This window comes from Suncus etruscus, chromosome 10, assembly GCF_024139225.1.
Source record: "Suncus etruscus isolate mSunEtr1 chromosome 10, mSunEtr1.pri.cur, whole genome shotgun sequence".
NCBI lineage: Eukaryota > Metazoa > Chordata > Mammalia > Eulipotyphla > Soricidae > Suncus > Suncus etruscus.
The window spans coordinates 13,899,937-13,912,018 of NC_064857.1; the positions used below are offsets into that span (position 1 = coordinate 13,899,937).

At 42.6% G+C, this 12,082-nt stretch overlaps 1 non-coding gene across 1 annotated transcript; it reads right to left on the reverse strand.

Moving 5' to 3' along the window:
• Positions 1–7,310: 7,310 nt before the first annotated feature.
• LOC126021623 (U6 spliceosomal RNA) lies at positions 7,311–7,417 on the reverse strand. Its single transcript, XR_007500123.1, has one exon. It is a non-coding gene; the product is annotated as a U6 spliceosomal RNA (small nuclear RNA).
• Between the last annotated feature and the right edge of the window lie 4,665 nt (positions 7,418–12,082).

Genomic DNA, 12,082 nt, shown 5'->3' on the forward strand with positions numbered 1-12,082 from the left:
AATAAAACTTCCTGTCGACATTCAAGATGCTAAAGTGTTCACACTAAAAAACATACTTATACAATTGTTTATTGTAGTTCTTATAACAGTTAGGATGATATGGAATCAATCTAGAAATTCAAGATGAGTGCATAAAAAAATACATATTGGGAGATTTACTGCCATGAATGATAAAGCAATTTTCTACAACTTAGCTAAAACTGATGGATGTTATGTTAAATGAAGTTCTTCAGAATTACTAATATGAGCTGACCCTACTTATCTCTGACATATAAAATGATAAGAAAAAAATGCAAGATAACCAAAGTGTTGGAGATTTAAGTTGATTACTCCTTGCCCTAGCCTAATTATAGAATTGCGGACAGTGCAGTAATGACATCTAGGGTTGTTATATTGAAGAAGATCAGAAATAAGAAGGGAAAGAGCTAGTATCTCTAACACATTGGTGGCATAGAGTTAACCATATATACATACACACAGAGATGTATGTCTATCTATAAATCACAGAAACAACAACCATTCAAGCAGTACAACAAAACTACAATAACTAAACTCAAGGAGAAAATCTGTGGGGTGGGATGGAACCTGGTAATAGAATTGCATTGTGACATTTTATGCCTAAAAATATCTGTTGATCTATATACATACATTTACACATATGTATAAATTATCTGGCTTTTTTAATTGCAATGTTTGAAGCAAATTGAATTCATACTTAGTTTCTTTTCAAAATGTAATGACCAAAGACTTTCTTGTCATTCAGTTCCCTCAGGTGCATTTTGTCTATGAAAAGTCTCATACCCAGTACTGTTGAAGAGTGGTGATGATATAAACCTTTCAAATGATTTTATTTGTTGATCTCCAATATTATACTTGAGTTGTAAGTCTATGTTATTGATTATTCAATCAAAGATACTCTCTTTTTCTGATGTGGAAACAATACCTTGAGAGATTTATTTTTTAATGAAAGAACCTTGGCCTTTTATATAGGTTGTCAACAGTGTCTGTTAATAGTAACACAGAAGTGAGAGCTGTCATAGTCTTTTTTAACGTATTTTTTTGTGTTATGTAAGGATTATTTCATAAACTGATAAATAGTAATCAAAATGTTTTTGAGTCTTTTACTAAATATACATTCTAAATTTTGTCTAAAATGCAATCCATTATTTTATGTTATAAATGAATTTTAACAAGGTGTTTTATACTCTAGATTTTCTCAGATAACAGTTGTGATACTTATCTTAATATGAATAAAAACATTTCAAAACAATCTCTATTTCTAGACAGTTTTGAAATGACTGCTGACAGCAATAGCAACAATAACACAACAAAAGACACCAAAATCTAGCCTATTCTTCTGAGTTTGAGTCTATTTCTAGAGATCGGCTTTATATCTAAAATAAAGCTATCAATCCATCAGTTTATCCGTATGTATTTTTTCTTTAAAAAAATAAGCCGGTGTCTGACAATAGAATACAAAGCTTTCTGTTAATGATTTCAATAGAAAAACCTTTGTCCACCTGCACTGCAATTCTCCAACATTGAATTTAGAATGAAATCCCCTTTATTTCCTTCAGACATTTTTCTTCCATATTTTTTATCATAACAATATGATGAAAATATAACTGAAATAATACTGATGACATCCTTCAAAATCAATTTTTTCTACTAGACATTTTAAACCATACTTCACAGTAGTTTTATTTGATTAACAAGAACACAAAATTAAGTACAAATTAAATATGTGTGTCTGTATAAAAGATAAAGACCCATGGCAATCTTCAGTGCTTAGTTATCAATAAATAGAGTAATAAATGCAAGTTCAAATAGATGTACTTACTTTCAAATGAGTCTTTACTCCAATGACTACTTAATGTGGATAATTTAAAAAAATCTTTAAAGACTTGAAACTTTAACTTGAATTAGTTGAAAGCATATTACTTTAATTAAAACATTTTAAATTAGTGAAATTTTAAATTCACTCGAGGTCATTTAAATTTTATTAAGGACAGTTGTTCATATTGTTTTATCCTTTTAATATCTTCATCATAGTGAATTCAAGAATAAAAAATTTCAACAAGTAAAATTCTTTCATGTATTATGTTCTGATTGCAGAAGTTTTCCATGTTGTGCATACATTAAATAAAATAATGATTATTGTAAGAAGTAGCCCTGGGGCCAGCCTTAGGTTGTGGTAAGTAACTAATTTATTATTCTTTTCTGAGTCACACCAGGCAGTGCTTAAGAAGTAAACTTGGTTTTGCTCTCAAGAGACCTCTCTGGAGGTTTCCTGAGACAACATGTGGTGCTGAAGACTGAACCCAAAGTTATCTGTGTGCAAGGTAAACTATCTGCTACACTGCTACATGAATGACTTAACTTAAAAAATTCTATTGATAATAACTTGTAATTGACAATAACATGTAACCACTCTTAGGTTCATTGTCTAATAATGAGAAAAGTAGAATAAAATACTCATAAACAAATATTCCATAGATGAATACTAAAGAGAAATGAACAAGAACTCTGGCTGATAGACAAGGGTAAAAATACCATTGAAATTGCTTTGTGATATTCCTCACATAGAATATTGTAAATAAGTAAAATGTGTATCCAAGGACATAGGAAAATGAAAAGAAAAATAAATTTACAAAAGGGTAGTGGACATCCATCCATCCATCTATCCAACCAACTAATCAAACTTTCCACCATCAATGCGTTCTTCCAAACAACCCCCCATGCACCCACCCACCCAACCATCTATCTATCTGTCAAGCAGTCTGTCCCTATATCCATCCACCCATTAGTTCAAACAAACAACAAAGAACAAATCAAGAACTGAAACGTCTATCCATCCATTCATCAGAAATTCCATCCATCCTTCTGCCTTATAGATTATCCAACTGTCTGTCATGCCATCCATACCATCTATCCATTTGCCTATTGTCTTTCTGTCTATTCATCCTCCACCCTTCCATTCATCCACTTTGCCACCAATCCATCCACCATCCATGCATCCTCCATCTTTCCATCCATCCACCCATACACCCATCTACCCTTCCATCTATTCTTGTTCTAAGAGCATTGACTGCCAGCCTCTGCACACAGTATGTGCCATCAGCTTTTCAACATCAAGGTGACAATTGTCACATCATCCCTCCACTTCCACCACTCTGTCTGATCTTCTACCAGCCTGTATGTCTTTAGGTGTAAGTTGGTCAAATTCAAGGTTGGATGAAATGAATGTGTGAAGAAAATACAAGTGCTGCAGAACATGGATGCGTTGATCTAGGGGCCTTCCCTTTGAGATAGTGACCATATGCATAGTCTACCAAAGATGGTTTCCTTGACCTAAAGGCTTGTTTGGAAACTTGAGACCAGAAATGAGAAGAGCCCCCAGGTTTGCAGGTTCTAAGGACCTCAGACAGAGGAGGTCATAGAAGCGAAGGTGTCAGTGCAAGGGACGAGTCATGGCAGAGGGGTGGGCCAGGACAGTCCTGGCTAGGGTTCGCACTTCCTGGAAATCACAGTTGCTGAATCCAGTCATGCAGTGACAAGTCGAGGTGCCATCTCTCAGGTCACCTGTGGGAACAAGATGAAGAGAAAAAGTTTGGAGTTCTCTTTGTTTGAAGTTCTCTTTGTTTAAAAGTTTCCCCTTTTGAGTGCAACATTTGCTTTAAAATATTTCATAAACTCTCAGTAACTTTGACTCTTAGTGTTACAAGTCAGAGTCACAAGTCAGAAACAACAGAAGGACTGGGCCATATGCTCTCAATCCACATTTGGCCTGGTTTAGAGGATTACTTCTAAGAGATTAAAGTAAGCAAGCCACCCCTTATCTTTTAGGGTAGGAATGCAGCCCTAAATGTAATGTTTACCCTGCATAATAAAGAATGTAACCACCTCCCTTAGGTCTTATTGATATGTAACTTCCCTTAGGTTTTATGGTTGTCTGTCTATTGTGGTAAATGTTCCTTTCTCCTAACTGAGTAAGGATGCCTGAGTTAAAATGGTTTCTAAGATAAAGACCACAGTTGTAAAATAAGGAATGGTGACACTGTACCTTCGCTGTATAAAAACTTGTGAGAATTGTATTTTAGTGTCTTTGCTATGGGGTTCATGCCTCAGCACTGGCCCTGGTGTCACCCTGGCACCAGAAATAAATAAATCATCATTTTTACAAATTTGAATGGCTCCATATCTCCTTGAAACGCTCCAGTTGCTGCTCAAGAGCGGGAGACTAATCCCCGACCTCAACAAAGGAAGACTGTGGAGCATTCTTCTAGGGAGCCACTTGCTTTGAGTCAGCTCAGGGGATGGAAAGGTCCTTGGTCTTCTGCAGACAATGTCTAGGGGTTCAGGAGCCACCCAGGGCGCCAGAAAGGTTCCTGTGGGGCACAGCAGGAGCAGAGGCCTGGGAAACAAGCAAGGAGAGGCTTGGGAAAAGGAAAGGGACTGCTCCTCCCGGAAAGCCCTCCTGGGGAATCCTCCCTTATCCCTCCCTACTTCCTCGAGGTTTGCAGGAGCCAAGGCCTGTGCTCTCAGAATGCATTGCTATGCTCAATCGCCTAGGGACCAACGATTCCTCGTTCTCCTCGGGTGGGTGGCTCCAAGATGTTGCTTTGGCCAGACTGATGGACTGACTGGGCTCTGGGCACTGGGTCCACCCTCGGCCGAATGTAAGGAGCCTTCAGCATGGTCGGTCATTCAAGTCTCCTGAGTACCCGAGCAGGCTAGCCTGTCTATTCCCCAAGCCAGGAGGCTTTAGGGAGCCTTCAGAAGTAGGCCCTGTGCCCACGGGCCAGGAGCTTGTTCCCAGGGGCACCTGGGACACTTGGAGGAGGGGCAAGACCTGCAGGCCAAGCTCTGAGGTGCCTTCTGGGCCAGACCTGAAAAGGAACCCAGGCTGGCGGCTCCCCGCCCAGCAATCCCTCACAGGTCTGAGGGTGACCACGGGGCACAGGCCACCCGCTGGGCTTGTTCTCTCGAAGCTGCTCTGGCACCTGAAGGCTTCGATGGAGGCAGGTAGAGAGCCAGCTCAGGCCACGAGCACTGCCTCCCTTGGGGGAAATAAGAGTTAAAAAAAAAAAAAAAAAAAAAGGCCTGAGCTTGGGCGGGTGCTTTGGCCTAGCTGCAAGATACTTGCCTAGCAAGTCACCCCCGGCACATTCGAGGACTGGTACCCCAGGTGTTGAGACCCGCTAGGGGAGGCTTGCTGGGCAAGTGCCTCAAAGCTGGGCTAGGGCACCAGGGATTTTGGGGGCTCTCTTATCATGGAGGTAAGGCATTTGCATTTGGAAGCCCCTGGAAACTTTTGTGCCTACCAGTTTCTTTCCTCAAACTCGAAAGCACTTAGAAGTCAAATGTGTATCCAAGGACATATGAAAATGTAGACGGGTATTTAAAGAGAAAAGGGAAAATTCAAACAGCGCAATGGACATCCATCTAGCCATCGACCATTCTATCCAACCAACTCATCAAACATCCCACCATCCATGCATCCTTCTAAACCTCCACCCAACCAATCCTGTGTCTGTCTGTCCACCAGTCTGTCCCGATAGCCATCCACCCGTTCCTTCAAACAAACAAACAACAAAGAACCAATCAAGAATCCAAGCTGGGAGGACTAGGGAGAACCTTCAGAAGAAGGCCCTGTGCCCATGTGGCCTGGAGGAAGTCCTGAGGGGCGCCTGGGCGACTTGCAGGTGGGGCCAGACCTTCAGGCCAAGCTCTGAGGCTCTAGCTGGGTCAAACCATAAAAGGAGTCCAGGTTGGCTCCTCCCCGCCCAGCCGGCCCCTTGAGCTGCAACCAGCCAGGCCAGGGAACAAGCCAGGCCATCACCGGCCTCGAGGCAGAGAGCCAGCTAGGAGTTCAGAGAGCAGTCTCCCTCCCAGTGTGAGAGATAAGAGTTAAAAAAAAAAAAAGGCCCAAACCTTTAGCTTTTAGCAAGCTGCCTGCGGACCAATCAGGTTCAAGGCCAGTATCCCATGAAAGGTTGTGGCCTCTCGGCATAAAAGAGGATTAGTTGGAACCCAAAAAACTTTTGTTGGTACCAATTTATTTTGGAAAACTCAAGAGCATTTGGGGATGACAGCTAGGAAGAACACATCTGCCAAGCAGCACCAGAGAAATTAAATATTGTAAATGATTAAAATGTGTATACAAGGACAAGTAAAATGAAAAGAGAAAAATATTAAAATGGTCAGTGGACATTCATCCATCCAATAATCATTCTATCCAACCAACTAATCAACCATCACACCATCAATACATCCTTTCAAACAACTAAGCACCCAACCCACCAACCACCTAACCAACCATCTGTCCGCCAGTCTGTCCACTATTCGTTCAAACAAACAACAAAGAACCAATCAGGAGCTCCCACATCTATCATCCATCCATATATCATTGCATCCATCCCTCCTTCCATCAGGCCATCATTAAAACATTGTCTATCCATTGGTCTATTGTCTTTCTTTATATCCATCATCCACCCATCAAATATCCTCCCAGCCAACAATCCATCCACCATCCATCCTCTTTCTATCCATCCATTCATCTATCCACCATCCATGCACCCATCAACCCATGTACCCATCCATCCGTCCATCCATCCATCCGTCCATCCATCCATCCATCCATTCATCCATGCATGGAACCATCATTCCATGTACCCATCCATCCATCCATCCATCCATCCATCCATCCATTCATCCATCCATCCATCCATCCTTCCATCCATCGTTCTTCTAAGAGCATTAACTGCAAGGCTCTGACACAGTATGTGCTGTCAGGTTTTCAACATTGGGGTGGTAATTGTCACATCATCCTCTGACTCCTACCACTCTGTCTGATCCCCTACCAGACTATATTCCTTTACCTATTAGTTGATGACATTCGATGTTGGATCAAATGTGTGGAGAAGATAAAAGTGCTGCAAAATATGGATGAGTTGATCTACGTGGACTTCCCTTTGAGACACTGACCATAAGCATTGTCAACTAACAAGACACAAAGACTCAATCAAGAACTCAAACATCAATCCATCCATTCAGCATTCCATTGATCCATCCGTCTTTTAGATTGTCCATCCATCTGTCATGCCATCCATCAAACCATCATCTATCCATTTACCTATTGTCTGTCTATTCATCCTCCACCCATCTATCTATCCACTCAGCCACCAATCCATCCACCATCCATCCTCTATCCTTCATTCATTCATCCATCCATCCATCCATCCTCCATCCTTCCATCCATCCATCTATGCACCCATATAACCATCCATCCATTCATATTCTTTTTTATTTTAAATATGGAACTCTTCAAGAATTTGAATGTCAACCTTGCACAGGGACCATGCTAATCTTCTCTATATTGTTCCAATTTTAGTATACGTGCTGACGAAGTGAGCACCATCTATTCATATTTTAAGAACTTTGACTGCTAATTTCGGCCGACAGTATGTGCCATCAGCTTTTCAATAGCAGGGTGGCAATTTTCACAGCATCCTTCCACTCCCACCGCTCTGTCTGATCTCCTACAAGCCTGTATTTCTTTAGGTGTAAGTTGATCACATTCAAGGTTGGATGAAATGAAGATGCAAGTGCTGCAGAATATGGATGAGTTGATCTAGGTGGCCTTCCGTTTGAGACACAGACCATAAGCATTTCTACAAAAGATGGCTGCCTTGCCCAAAGTCTTGTTTGGAACCCTTAGAACAGAAACAAGAGGAGCCCTCAGGGTTAAATTTTCTAAGGTCCTCACATGGAGGAGGTCGTGGAAGAGGAGGTGTCAGTGCAAGGAACATACCATGGCAGAGGGGTGGGCCAGGGCAGTCCTGACTAGGGTTCTGACTTCCTGGAATTCACCATTGCTGCATCCAGTCATCCAGTGACAAGCCGATGCCACCTCTCAGGTCACCCCTGGGGAAAGGAAGACTGGAGCATTCTTGTAGGGAGCCACTTGCTTTGAGTCAGCTAAGGGGATGGAAAGGTCCTTGGACTTCTGCAGAGCTGTGGGCTTCTCTGGAAGCCAATGTCTAGAGGCACAGGAGTAGCCCAGAGAGCCAGAAAGGTTCCTGTGGGTCAGACCAGGAGCAGAGGTCTGGGAAACAAGCAAGAATGGCCAAAAGAAAGGGACTGCTCCTCTGGGGTAGCCCTCCTCAGGACTCCTCCCTCATCCCTCCCTGGCTACCTCACTCCCTCCTCACATTTTGCAAGAGGCCAGGCCAGTGCTCCCAGAATGCATTGCTGCTTCAGCGCCCAGGGACCAACTTTTCCTCCTCCTCCTCCTCCTCGGATGGGCTGCTCCAGGAGCTGCTTTGGCCTGACTGACTGGGCTCTTGGAGCTGAGTCCAACTTGGGCTGAGTGTGATGAACCTTCACCATGGTCGGTCCCTCAAGTCCCCTGAGTCCCCGAGCAGGCTAGCCCGTCTTTACCCCAAGCCAGGAGGCCTCGGGGAGCCTTCAGAAAAAGGCCCTGTGCCCACGGGCCTGGAGTTTGATCCCAGGGGCACCTGGGCGACTGGCATGTGGGCAGAGTTTCAGGCCGAGCTCGGAAGCGCCAGCTGGTCCCGACCTGAAACGGAACCTAGGCTGACCGCTCCCAGTCCAGCCGCCTGGCCATCAGGCTGCAGCCAGGCCTGAGGGTGACCAGTGGCACAGGCAACTAGCTGGGCTTGTGGCACCGATGCTGAGTTTGAGGCCGGCAGAGAGCCGGCTCATAGCCACCAGCATTGCCTCCATTGGGAGAGATAAGAGTTAAAACAAAAGGCCTGAACTTGGGCAGGTGTCCTGGCCCAGTGCCAAGGCATTTGCCTAGCAAGCCGCCGCCGCCCCCTGTGGGTTCGAGGCCTGGTAGCCCAGGTGCCGAGACCCGCGGGGGGATGGCTTGCTAGGCAAGAGCCTCAAAGCTGGGCTAGGGCAGTCGGGTCTTTTTGGGGAGCTCTTATCATGAAGGTAAGGCGTTTGCCTTTGGAAGCCCCTGGAAACTTTTGTGCCTACCAATTTTTTTTCCTCAAACTCGAGAGCACTTAGAAGTCCAATGTGTATCCAAGGACATTGAAAAATGAAAACAGGTACTTAAAGAGAAAAATAAAAATGCAAAAAGCACAGTGGCCATCTATCCATCCATCCATCCATCCATCCATCCATCCATCCATCCATCCATCCATCCATCCATCATTGTACCCAACCAACTCACCCAACATGCCGCCATCAATCCATGCTTCCAAACCTCCACCCAACCAACCCTGTGTCTGTCTGTCCACCAGTCTGTCCTGATAGCCATCCAACCATTCGTTCAAACAACAAACAACAAAGAACCAATTAGGAATCCAAGCTGGGAGGACTAGGGAGAACCTTCAGAAGAAGGCCCTGTGCCCAAGCGGCCTGGACAGAATCCCGAGGGGGGCCTGGGCGACTTGCAGGTAGGGCGAGAGTTTCAGGCCGAGCTCTGTGCGAGCTGGGCCTGACTGGAAGCGAAAACCTGGCTGGCACCTCCCTGCCCAGCTGGTCCTTCAGGCTGTAGCCAGTCTGGCTCTCAAGCACAGGGCACATCCCAGGCCATCCACTGTGTCTCTGGGCACCGCCTTCTGGGACCTGCCAGCCTCGAGGCAGGAAGCCAGATAGGTTTCTGATTGCAGCCACCCTCCATGTGTGTGAGATGAGTTAAAAAAAAAAAAAAAGGCCTGAACCAGGTGCTGGCCACCTAGCCCAGTGGCTCGCTGCTTGACTAACAAGTTGCCTGAACGACCATTCAGGTTCAAGGCTCTGTATCCCATGTTAGGGTACACCTATTGGCAGAAGAGATGGGTTGGAAGCCCCCAAAACTTTTGTTGTTAGGAATTTTTTGTATGCTTTTTGTTTTTGGGTCATACCCAGCTGCACTTAGGGGTTACTCTTGGCTCTATGCTCAAGAATCCCTTTTGGCAGGCTCTGGGGACCATATGAAATGCAGAAATTTATTTTGTAAAACTCAAGAGCACAAGGGAGAATGGCTTCGAGGGACAAATCTGCAAAGCAGCACCAGAGAAGTTATATATAGGAACCAAAGTGAATTACAAATCTTCCACAATAATATTTTAGGGGGGGAATAATATTTTAGGTACATAGTGACATTAAATCAGGGGCATTCCAACAGTCATGTTGTCCTCCCTCCACCCATTCTCAGCAAGAATCCCATATCCTCCTCTTTTACCCCCGGCTGCTAGTATATGTGATCACCGCTGTGTCTAGTATGTTGTAAATTAGGTATCGATTCTTTTGTCGTTGGCTTTGGATTTGATGTTTATGTCTGATAATTTTTTTTATTTCTACTTAATGTTCATTATTTCTCACTCCATTTGTCAGGTGGACAAGATGCTTCAAGTTTTAAGTTGTGTGGTTCTGTTTGAAGGAAAAAATAATAATAATAAAATAAAATGGGGCAAAAATCAATCAAACAAAAATAGAAGAGTCCTACTAGAGGCTATATCTATCAATTTAAGAGAAGAAAGGAGAAAAGAAAATCTTAACAATACAAAAAAAAGATAAAAAGTCAAACAAAAAACTAGAAAAGCACCACAGCAATATAGACAATAGCCACAGAATAACCACGGTCCTGAAATAAAAAAAAAAAAAAAAAAAAAAAAAAAAAACAAAAAAAAAACAAGAAAACAATTAATTTCTGCTTATCTTTTTTTCTTTCTTGCATAGCCAAAGTAAAAATTGGAAAGATTAGAAAGGGAATTAATTCCCTTGGCATAAGAGATACAAGGTTTCTCCACCCTTGAAGTATACTGTCATGGGAATAAATATAGGTTTCGCACATGCTCTTTTACTCTCCCCTAGACCCATCTGTGGTGACTGGAAACTTTCCATTGTGTCGCATACGATGAACTCATGCCTCTGTAGCTAGAGATCTTGGTATTTGCACAGGAGAATCTTTAAAGTTCTCAGAGTTGTGATCAATCAGTCTTCCATAATTGATGGTCTTGGTTATTGCCCCGATTCTAGGACAAAGCCTAGGATAGTGTCTATTATTATGTTTCCAGAAGATCTGCTCAGTTGCAGTTGTTTAAGTCAGACCTCTGGAATTAAAATCTTGGTTGTTGTACATATCATAAGCCAAGGCTTAGACTAGGGTCTTTTTCATTGGTCCCAGGATAAGTTCTGCCCAGTCATGGTTGTCACAGTCAGTCTTCTGTATATAGTGAATTTGGCTTTTGTACAGATCAAATGATGACACGTCTTAAGATTTCAACTTATCATTAGGAAGTGAGGTAAGACTACCTGTCTTAGACCAAGTTGTTGTCATTTCCTCATGTCAGGATGTCATATCAAAACTGGCACCTGTTGGTGTCAGAGCAGTATTAAGAATTTCCCAGAGGGAGATTGGTTCCTGGTGCTATGGCAGAGAACTATGTTAGTTCTATGTCTGGAATCTCGGGTTTGGGGTTAGAAGATTGCTGTCTAATCACCTGGAATCTAAATTGGGTCCACGTGACATATGTTCAAGTTGGGAGGTGCTCCTGTATTGTAAAGAGTATGAGTTCTTATCCCTAGTAGATAGGAACTTTTTACTATATGTAAAAAATTCCCTTTTTAGTATGTTTTTCCAGGAAGACATGGTGTTATATTATAGTGCTGGTGCATTTGGGGGGTGAGAGTGTCAGGCTCTATCATCTCTGTACCTTGGTTTTGACCTGAGCTATTATCCCAGGCAGGACTTTTCCTTGTAGGTTTTTGTATCAAGAACCAAAACAAGTGGAGTTAAGGAAGAAGAAACAAGACCAAAAAAAAAAAAAAAGTCTCTATTTATATATAAATATATATAAAAAATAAAAAGTCCTATATATATACTCACATAGATATAAAGAAAAAAATAAATAAAAATAAGTTTAAAAAAATTAAGGGAACAAAGTGATGCAGGAGACTATCTTACTTTGGGGATAAACAGATTAAGATGTAGTATTATATAGTTCTTAAACTTATCAAGAAAATATAGGCTTCCTTATTATCTTTTGAGATTTTCTTGTGGGGTGTGAGATTCAGAGCACATTTTCATCCCACACACTGGTCTTCTTGAGATTGAGAAAAG